Below are 11,174 nucleotides of genomic sequence, written 5' to 3'. Positions count from 1 at the left end.
TAATTTCTTTTGATTTATTTATAATGGATGTTAGAATTTTATTGAAATATAACAGATGTAAATTAAGATATAAATAAGGTTTGTTCAATTTCTTATAAATGAAATTATTTTATGGATTGTGTTTTTAATTAATTAATGGATGGCCAATTTTTAATAATTATTAGATATCTGGATACGACATTATTTTATTAAAAATGAATTTTTCATTTTTTATTTGTAATTTTATTGAAGTTAAATTTTTTGAAGAATGTTATTCAAAATTCATAACTGAATTAGAATTGAAGCTTGACCAGAACTATCTTAAAGCGTAAGACCGAGGCTTAATTGGAACTGTACCCATCAAAAATTAAAACTAGAACCGCTTCAAAACCATACCGGAACCATCCTAAGACCATAATTAAATGGGAACCAATTTGAACTATCTAAATCCGAGTCGGTTCCAACTTAAATCTCCAAGGATCAAGGAATCATAAGTTTTGCTCTGAAACTAGACTAGAACCTGCCCTTGGCTAATACTAATCAAAATTCAAATATCAATTACGAAAATTTCCTTCAAAGTCTATTTGTGAATCGAATTTTTAATTAATTGAATTGTCAACTGACTTTAAAATTATTAACCAAACCAAAATTAAGAGAAAATAAATTAACTAAAATTGAAAATATTCAATAAGTTATAGTTATAACGGAAGTAATAAAAAAATTATATATATATTATCAATTAATTAATTAAATATTGAAAAATATATTTATAATTTTTTATTTGAGAAAATATGATTTAATATTAATAAAATAATAATTATAAATTAAATATTATTATAAAATAATAAAAATATAATTATAAATAATACATTATTAATAAAATTCTAATTAATATATTAATTAATAAAAATTTATTTATTTTGATTAATTTAATTATGGAAACAAAGGTAAAAAAATTTTTATTATTACTAATCAAAAATCAACAAAATTTACTATTTCACTAAAATAATCAAATTTTACCATTCAATTATATTATTCAATTATAATCAAATAATGTAAACCATATTCATCATGAGTGTTTAAATTAATATACGCTTAAGTAATTTTCTTTTTTTTACGTGCACAACGTTACACTGTTTATTTATTTTCATATTTTATAACTTTATTCAAAAAAAAATTTCATACATTATTTTCTATTAATTATTACTTATATATATATATATATATATATAAAAGGGAGATTGAGGTGGTTTGAACATGTGAAACGTAGACATATAGAGACTCTAGCTAGATAAGTAGAGCACATTAGATTAGATGATGGAAAGAAAAGAAGCGATAAATCTAAACTGACTTGGAAGAGAGTAGTACAACATAACACATTCCGGAGGGCTTAAATTAAAATCGTTTAAAGTGAAAAAAGATAATCATATAATCTATTTCAAATGTTTGAGGTAAAAGTTTAATTGAGTCCCATAAGACTTAGTTGGGTTGAGTTTATTACTTTATATATATATACACATATATATAATTAAATTTAAAATTTAAATCTCGCAGCATAGCGTGGGCAGTTACCCAAAAATAAAATAATTTCAAGACAAATCCTCCAAATCCTAATAACATATTTATAAGTTTACAACTATTAAAATTTTGAAATAAGTAATTACATGAATAAAACTAAGCAACACACAGTCTTCAATCTTCTCCGCACCTTCAAGCATCATCACCATCACCTTTGAAATCATCTTCGTTCTACCTGGTAATCGTTTGTGAGGAGAAAAGCGAGATTAAGCTATCACATCCTTTGTAAGTTAAATCTAACATCAAGCATAATTTTCACTTAATCCACTACCTATCATATTATTACAAATATTTGAATAAAAGTTTGAACAAAAACTTCCTTACTATTATTCATGTTACAAAGAAAGTGTATCAGAGTCCACTTACTTTTTCTTGCTTCTAAACAATCTAAGAGAATTCAAAACCAAGTTTAGAGACCTAAACAGTAAGCATAGCATAAATTAAAATGGATTATAAGAATTATTTCAACAAATCAGTACGCAATTGAGAGAACATGAGCTTTACCCACTATCCTCTCTGGAAGTCTCCGACAATATGGCTATGCATGTTGGGCATTTTGAGGTCCAGTGGCTACCTGGGTTTAAAGCTCCAGACGGTGTTTTAGCAAAGCTTGTTGGCTCTTGTAGCTGTGGAAGCATCCGTTGTCTTCTTTCATAGTTACCATTCCAGCTTCGGCTATTAGGAGGTCCCGCGGCGCTGCATGTTTTTGGTATCTGTGTTATTTCGGTTTCCTTGGGCTACCTCTGTTATGGGGATAGGGTTTTCTTGTTTGGGCAGGACATCTCGGCCTCAAAGCCTTTCCTATTATTTGCAAAGATCCAGTGTAATGTTGCCCATTGGACCTTCTAATGCATTAATGAAAGAAAAAAAAAAAAATCAGTAGCCATGCACGGCCCACTATTAAATAACTATAACCCTCTATGCAACACTTGAATTTTTTATCCGATTGCACCCAAAGAAATTGGACTCGACCACCCTTCTATCGATATATTTGAATTTGGAAACTGTTTGTTGCATTAGAAAATAGTTTTAACAAGCTTTCAAATGTGATAGAATACTCATGCAAAAATTTAGACTTGGACACAATTTGGTTCAAATCATGAATTGGATTGAAATTAGCCTGAGTCGAATCCGGAACTAAATTAGGTTAACAATCTTGATACTTGAACCAAATTTAAACTAGTCTAGGGAGGCCATTTATGTAATACCCTTTACCCGTCTACAGTGTAGTCGAGTAAGGTGTATCACATTCGATGTTGGAGCATCCTATTTTGTCTTGTTATGTATATTATTAATTTAATGTTAATTGATTTATATTATCCTATGTGTAGAAAATATCTTTTTTTTTTATATGGAGACCCAAACAGAGTCTCCTCTGTTTTATTAATGAATGGCGGGTTTCACTATACACATGTTAAAACCATTTATATCAATTTCAAATGTCTATATATCACATCATTGTTCATATCAATTTCCTATACATCATATCATACCATTGCTTATATAATTTTCAAGAAAACATATTTCATTCATTCATATAAAATTTATATACAATGATTTACAAATTATGTATAATCTCAAATTTTAATTACATGTCTCAAAATGATTTACATCATTTACTTATATACAATTATCAAAATACAAAATCTAAATATACATGAGCCCTACCAAAATGGACTGCTGAGGTGACACCAACACTATAGCAGATCTGATCAACTCTCTATCTGTGCACTACCGCTACTGTTGCTGCTGGTGGTCTCCAGTACCTACGTAATGAAACAATCCATTGACTAAGCATTTATGCTTAGTGGTGTAATAATTTGAAATAAAAATAACTAAATAATTTAAATAATTATTCCACGTATAACTTTATAAAGAAATATAGTTTTCATAAATTTGAAGTCTTTTACATGTTTATAAAACTTTGGGAGCAATTAAGTTAATCAGGATATTTTCTGTTCATTTATTCCATGTTCAGTCTTATTATTCATATCTGTGATATCTTCATGTGATTATTTAAATTTAAGGCTTATTACTCATATCTGTGCCCAAATAACCTATGACAGACTATAGAAACTGGATACACGGGAGTATACAAGTTAGACATCTATATGTCTATCATATATACATCGGTCATGTCAGGCACAAGGCCAGCGGGCAGCTATGAAGCCAGAAATCATATCAGGCACAATGGCCAACGGCAGGCATGAAGCCCGAAGAACAATCATATCAGAGATATGTTGTCTATCAATGATCATTCCTGTGGCCAGTACTATAATCTGTAGTCCCTAATTGGTATACCAATCGATCCAAGCTATATACATAAGTCTAGGTATACTTTGGGCAAATTAGTATTATTAAGCACTTATAGTTTTATTATTTCATGCTATATATTATTAAGGGTTCATAATATGTTATTATTTCACTTCATGTACCATCTATGCTTTATACCATTTTCATGTCATTAAATGGGAACATAGGTCCCAAGTACATATTTATGTCATTTATAATGGGAATGTGAGTCCCAAGTATATTCATGTCATTTATCACTCTCATTATTTTATGTCATGTACTATACATATTTATATTATTGTCATTTTATGTATGATGGAAACATAGGTTCCAAGCATATTTTCATATGACTTGTGCATTTAGCAAACCATTTAGGTAAGTTACATTTTATGTATCAATGATTTCATGAACCTTTCTTTAGGTTCAAAACTAGTGCCTTAAATTTACCTATCAAATTGGCCAAGATGTAGTTACTGTGTGGCCACACTTCCTTCATGTAAGTTGTTCTTCTATATCTTATCTTTATTTTCCTTTTTGAATCATGTCATTTGGAGTTTCAGAACTCAAGTTATGGTCAAATTACCAAAACTGGTTCACTCAAGTTAGAACTCAAGCATGCTACAATCATTTTTAAGTCTAATGTCCTTCATATAAGTTGTTACTCTATGTCTTAGGGTCACTCTGGTTCAAGAATTACATTTTTTCAGGTTATGTAGAATGAGTTATGGCTAATTAACTGACTTGGACTCATAAGCCCTATGCCTTCAGGATTTCAGGTTCAAATCAGTGTCTTCAGTTCCCATTTTAGGGTTCTTACACTCAAAATTTGAGAAAGGTTCCTAAATCAAAGTTGGAGCCCTGTCTCTTATGTTTCTAGAACAGTTTGGCTCATCCCATTTGGAGTTTCCTAGTGGGAGATATAATATAAACACTGTTATGGGGTCAAGTGACTATTTGGTTAAATTTCAGGTTTTGGTATGCTGACATGTCCTAGTTATTGACCTAGTTCCATTGGGTTCTGGGTTTTGGTCAAAACATCAAAATTATAGTTTTAGGTTTTATAGAAAATTTGGCTTTGGTTTCACTGCATTTTCAGTTTTGTGGACTAAGTTATGACATTTTTGCCAAAACTAGTCAAGTAGGTCTAAGTCCAGAATTTTAGGTCAATTTTGGTTCTGGTCAGAATTGTTGACCTAATTTGTTCTAGCAAATTGGTTGGATTAAAGTTAGAACTGGGTTCTGTGTTCTTCATGAAAAATGTGCTCTTATGTCTAGCCTTTCTAATGGTTCAAGAATCAGGTCATTCTGACCTTCCTAGAGTGAGTTATGGCCATTTGAACATTTACTGTTCATATGGTCATTTTTCTAGGTCCAGCAATTGGTAACCCAGATTTAAGCCAATTTTAGGCCAAGTTAGGGTCAGTTTTTGGGCATGGTCTCTGCATGAAAAATGTGGCAAATTGTCCTAGGTTTCATCTCTAATTGGCCTCACATCAATTAGAGCAACATATTTCTACTTATGGCCTAAAAACCACACTGGACTCATAGGTCCGAAAATCCTGCATAGAAAATCAGCACTCCCAATATCAATTCCACCCAACTCCCAAACTTCAATTCAAATTTATAGTACTTCTAATAGTTAACAATTGATCTCAACATCATCAATTTTAAGTCATACACAAAATTCTCAAAATTAGGTCAAAACCCTAACTTCAATTTTCATAACTCATGCATAACACATGAAATTCACAATCTAACTTAAGTACACTCATCACACACCATCACTAACAAATTTAGAACAATTAAAATCATCAAATTCCCCTTATTCCCATGGCTGCTGAAAATTAGGGTCCTAATTACTCATGGTATTCTTTTCAATTTCATGAAATTTTAACTTAATTTTTACATGCTAATCATACTTAGAATAAGAAGAAAGCATAATTAGTGCACTAACCTCTTGTGACCCAAGTTGGACTTGCTAAAACTTCAATTCTTTCCCTTCTTGTTGCTACCACTAGCTTCCTCAAGGTGTGGGATTAATTTTTTTGTGAAGGGGTTTAGGGATTTTAGGGTGAGAATAGGAGAAAATTCAAGCTTAAAAAGCTTGAAAATGGAAGAAGTTTTCTCCCATGGTAAATCGGCCAAATAGAAAGAACAAGGGAGAAGAAGACCAAATTTGATAAGAATGCATTTATTAGACTTGTCTTGTGTATATCTATATGTCTTAATTTAATTGGGCTTTAAATTTTAATTATGTCATGCTTACATCATAAATGAGATTTTATTTCCTTTTCTTTCTTTTCTTTTTTTTTTCTTTTCTATTACACAAATTCAAAATTTTCATTTATTTTATGTATTTTAATCTCTCTCATTTTAATTGACATTTAGGTCAAAATCCAACCCTGAGGGTGAAATGACCAAAATGTCATTCGATGAACTTATCAAATTATAATTTCCTTTACCGATTGGTTAAATTTTCTTATATTTTCTTTGGCATTTTTTTGTCATTTAGACCTCATAAATTCCCCAGTTAAGTCCTAATATTTATCTTACAGGGTTTTTCCACGAGTCTGGGGTCGGCAACTGTGTTTACAATTGCTTCCCGTTAGGGTCACCCATCGCCGTGGCCTCCGGCTCATTTAACCGACTTGCACTTCAATTTTTTTATTTTTTCTTATTTTTTTTTGTCTTTATTTAGTCAATTTATGTCTCCTCACTTTAGTTTGAGTGTAGTTCCAAACATTCTGACCATCTGAACAGACGTTAATCATCGGAACAATAGAGTGTACGGACTACCTAAAGTGAGGGTGTTACAATTTATGATCCCCCTCGCTTGAACCAAAACTGGAACTAGCTAGATTTAATTAAATTTTATTTTTTTTTAATATTTTTCCTAAATTTTATAGATGATTTTGAGCATTTTTAATTCTTAAACCACACTAAAATAAGGTACACAATAATTTCTATGAATTTTTTAATTTAATTAGCATATTTAGATGTTTAAGTCTGATTTGAAATTTTTAATATATATATATATATATATATATATATATATATATATATATATATATATATATATATATATATATATATCTAGATTATGTGGATGATTTTGAGTGTCTTTAATTTTTGGACCATTCTTAAACCAGATACACAATTTTATGAATTTTTGAATTAATTAACATTTTTTTTTATTTTTAGTTTTATTAGAGTTTAATGATTTAAAAAAATATGCCTCGGGTGCTTAGTTTTATTTTATTTCGCTAAATGATTTGGTTCAGTTGGTTTTGGACATTAAATGGGCTTCTTATTTGGATCTGATTTCACTTTATTTGAACTTGATTTTTACATTTATTTAGACCTGATTTTTATCTTATTTGGACCTGATTTCACATTAATCAATAAAATTAAATATATAATAACATATAATCTCTATAACAATAAAACAATTTGAAGATGAATATCCATCACAAAGCAAATGTAGAAGTCCTTAATGGTCCAAAATACAATAAAATGAAAGGCCTTGCCCTATTCTAATACAATTAAAAAAAAAAAAAAATATATCCTTGTTCGGTTCACATTAACCAACCTCTCTCCATACAACAAACATAAGAGCCATACAATTACAAGTTAAAATATTACAACATTTTCATCACTTTGTGTCCAACTTGCAACTCTGAATACTACAAATACCAACCAATGGATATGCCACTATAAGAAAAACGTGAATTAGCAACGGATTTTTGTAACGGACTGTAATCTGTTGTTAATAACAACGGATTCTGCAACCAATTTTTGATTTCGTTGCAATTTTGAAATAAAATTATACAGAGCAATACTTTAACAACAAAAATAACATTTTGTTTCTAAATCCGTTACTATTAGAAATGGATTTATATTCATTGCTAAAATTTATTGCAAATGGACATTGTAAAAATATTTGAATATAAATTTAGCAAAGGATTTAAAAATTTGTTGCTAATAGCAACAAAGTATCTAATCTGTTGCTATTTTTCGTGAAATTAAAAAAAATAATTATACAAATTTTTTCAACAATTGTTTGTACAAAAATATTTGAATATAAATTTTACAACGGATTTTCAAATCCGTTGCTAATAGCAACGGAGCATTTAATTTGTTGCCATTTTCGTGAATTAAAAAAATAATTATATAAATTTTGTTAACAATTATTTGTAAAAATATTTGAATGTAAATTTAGCAACGGATTTGAAAATCCATTGCTAAAAGCAACAGATTCTAAAATCTGTTGCTAATTTTAAGAGGGAAAGATCTCACCATTAAAATTTTGAAAATGTATGTAATTATAATTAGTAACGGATTACAAATCCGTTGCTAATTAGCAATGGATTATAAATTTTGTAATCTGTTACTATTTTTTGGAGGAAAAAATAAATTTCAATGTTTAAATTTAGCAACAGATTATGAAGCTGTTACTAAATCCGTTGCTAATTCGCGTATATATTTCTTCATACACTTCATTTCCCTTCTTCATATCACTCATTCACTTTTTTTTTTCTTCTCTCCATTACAATTTTTTCTTTTCTCTTCTTTCATTTTCTTCCCAATTCTATAATTTTTTTTCTTCTTTTTCTTTCATTCTATTCACTTTATATTGATTTTCTATTATCAATTTCTTCCCTTTTATTTTATTTTTTTTCCATATCTCAAATTTTTCTCCATCTTCTTTTATTTTCTTCCCAAATCTCTAATTATCTTTCTTCCTTTTCTTTCATTTTCTTCCTTTTTATTTCATTTTCTATCATTAATTTCTTCCCTTTTCTTTCTAATTCTCTCATCATTTTCTCACTTTTCCTCTCATTTTCTTCCATTTTCTAATATCATTTTCTTCTATCATTTCTCTCATTTTCTCACTTTTCCTATGACTTTCTTCACTTTTATTATTTATTTTTATTTTTCACTTTCATTAATATAATTTTCCCTCAATTCATTATTTCACCGTAAATTTTTTTTAATGATACATTTTGCTCTCATTATAATGTATCTATAATAACTATTAATGACAATTTGTGTATCAATTAGAATTTACAAACCAGTTATAATATTAAAATTTTAAATTTAAATTTAAATATTAAAATTAAAAATTTATAATATTAAATAACAGTCAAATTTGCAACGGATTATAATCAATTGCAATTAACAACGGAATTCCGTTGCTAAATCAGTGGCAAATAGTAACGATTTTTTTTTTGCATTTTTCTATTTTTTAAAATTAATTAAATTAGCAACAAAAAACATTGTCTATTGCTATTAGCAACGGATTATCCGTTGCTGAATCCATTGCTAATTGCAACGGAAGTTAAAATCCATTGCTAAGTGAATTAGCAACAAGCCTCACTGTAACAGACAAAAATCGGTTGCAAATCCATTGCTAAATCATTTAGTAAGAGATTTTTTGGGATTAGAAACGGAAAAAATCCATCTCTAATCCTCGTTTTTCTTGTAGTGTGCAAACATAAAAAGTATTAGAATTGATAAAAGAAAATTAAAAAAATAAATAATAACAACTCTAAACAATTATAGCAATATTTGACTATAATATCAACTATCTAGATTCATAGTGTTTTCATTGGTGCTACTTATTTCATAAAGCGCAAATACTTCAAAATAAATAAAAAATAATTTAGCAAATAAAATAGAAACAAATAAAAGCAAATTAATTAAATTAATACATACACTCTTCAAGCTTTCCAATGTCAGCAATTTTTTCTTCAATAAATTTGCGAAAATGGGATTTTCGCAGCCAATCTTGCTCGCATATTAAGACTTCAACTATGTTAAGAGTTAAAGAACTCCTAAAAAGATCAAGTACTCTACCTCTAGCACTAAAGGTTGATTCTAAAGTAATTATAGATATAAGCACCGCCAATATATCTCTTGCCATTATTGAAAGGATGGAAAACCTACTAAATTAAGTTGCCACCACTTTAATATATTAAATTCTTAATTTTTATCCACCACTTTCATGCCCTCATTCAAATAGCAATATAAGTCAAACTTACTATTTGCTTCTATAGTTTCTATTTTATGCTTCAAAAATTGATCCCCCAAATTCAACCTTGATTTCTTTTTTACTCCTTCACTTTCATTGTTTTCACTTATATTTCTAGTTACTGTGCTATCACATCCATGTTCAGCTTGAAATATTTTCTTGTATTCATAAAAAAAACTCATATACAACCAATTTAATTTTCGTTATCAATTCCATACCCTCTTCTTTCCCATACACAGCTAAAAAAGCAAATTCAATAAATTTTAACTTATATCGAGGATCAACCACCATTGCAATGTAAATGATTTTATTCATCTTATCAAGATCTCCCTAATATTTATCAAATTTCACCTTCATCCTATCACCCATACATGCCAATCCTATGTCATTACTCCCTTGCCACTCTTGCAATAAACATTCAACTGAACTAATCTCATTAAAAAATATATTAGAATTGACATATCTAGATCTTGATATTCTCAAGGTTAGATCTTAAAAATGGCTAAAAAAAATCTGCAACTCTCCTAACATGTTCCCAATCCAAACTATCTGGCAGACCATCATCTGATTGAAGATCAAGTTTAAAGCATATATCTATAGTAGCATATCTATCAAACGCATTCCCAAACTTTTATGCAGTATTTAACATCAAAGGAATTTCACCTAGTGCACATCTAAGTATAAAGAACTTTTATTTTCAATCACCTCTATCTCACAACATGATTTAAACTTTTGCAACCTAGCAGGAGATTGCCTAACATATCTCACTAATTTCCTAACCCTTTTTACTGGAACATTGATTTCCTTCAATCCATCAATAACAACCAAGTTAATTATATGTGCAATGCATCTCATGTGAAGGTACTTGCAATTTAAAATGCTAAACCCGCAACTAACTATTTTCTTTATCAAATAGGCAATAGCAATATCATTTGAATTTCCATTATCAACAGTTACTGTAAACACTCTCTTAATTACAAACGAACTCATTTTTTGTAGGTAATATTAAGAAGAAAATAAAAAATAAAGTTTTAAAATAAATGCCTACGAAAATTTTATATCGATAATTACTAACGGACTATATTTAGTCCGTAATACTAAGAAAAAATAGAAAAGAAAAATTAATTTTACCTATGAAAATTTTTTGTCGGTAACTACCAACGAACTCGTTTGTTGTAGGTAATATTAAAAAGAAAATAAAAAATAAAAAATAAAATTTTAAAATAAATATCTACAAAAACTTTTCATCATTTATTAGCAACAAACCATATTTAGTTGGTAATACTGAGAATAA

The 11,174-nt window shown here is 28.7% G+C and overlaps 1 long non-coding RNA gene across 2 annotated transcripts; it reads right to left on the bottom strand.

Moving 5' to 3' along the window:
- Positions 1-1,547: 1,547 nt before the first annotated feature.
- LOC110664547 (uncharacterized) lies at positions 1,548-2,351 on the bottom strand. 2 transcript variants are annotated; one of them, XR_009141411.1, is made up of 3 exons: positions 2,062-2,342; positions 1,924-1,974; positions 1,548-1,732 (listed from the first exon to the last, which is right to left on the bottom strand). It is a non-coding gene; the product is annotated as an uncharacterized LOC110664547 (long non-coding RNA). The 2 variants fall into 2 exon arrangements; XR_002496693.2 differs by lacking the exon at positions 1,924-1,974 and having other exon boundaries at positions 2,062-2,351.
- Between the last annotated feature and the right edge of the window lie 8,823 nt (positions 2,352-11,174).

The sequence above is a fragment of the Hevea brasiliensis genome, chromosome 11, assembly GCF_030052815.1.
Source record: "Hevea brasiliensis isolate MT/VB/25A 57/8 chromosome 11, ASM3005281v1, whole genome shotgun sequence".
NCBI lineage: Eukaryota > Viridiplantae > Streptophyta > Magnoliopsida > Malpighiales > Euphorbiaceae > Hevea > Hevea brasiliensis.
The sequence above is the reverse complement of the archived record's forward strand: the minus strand, read 5'-3'. Positions and strand labels throughout refer to the sequence as shown.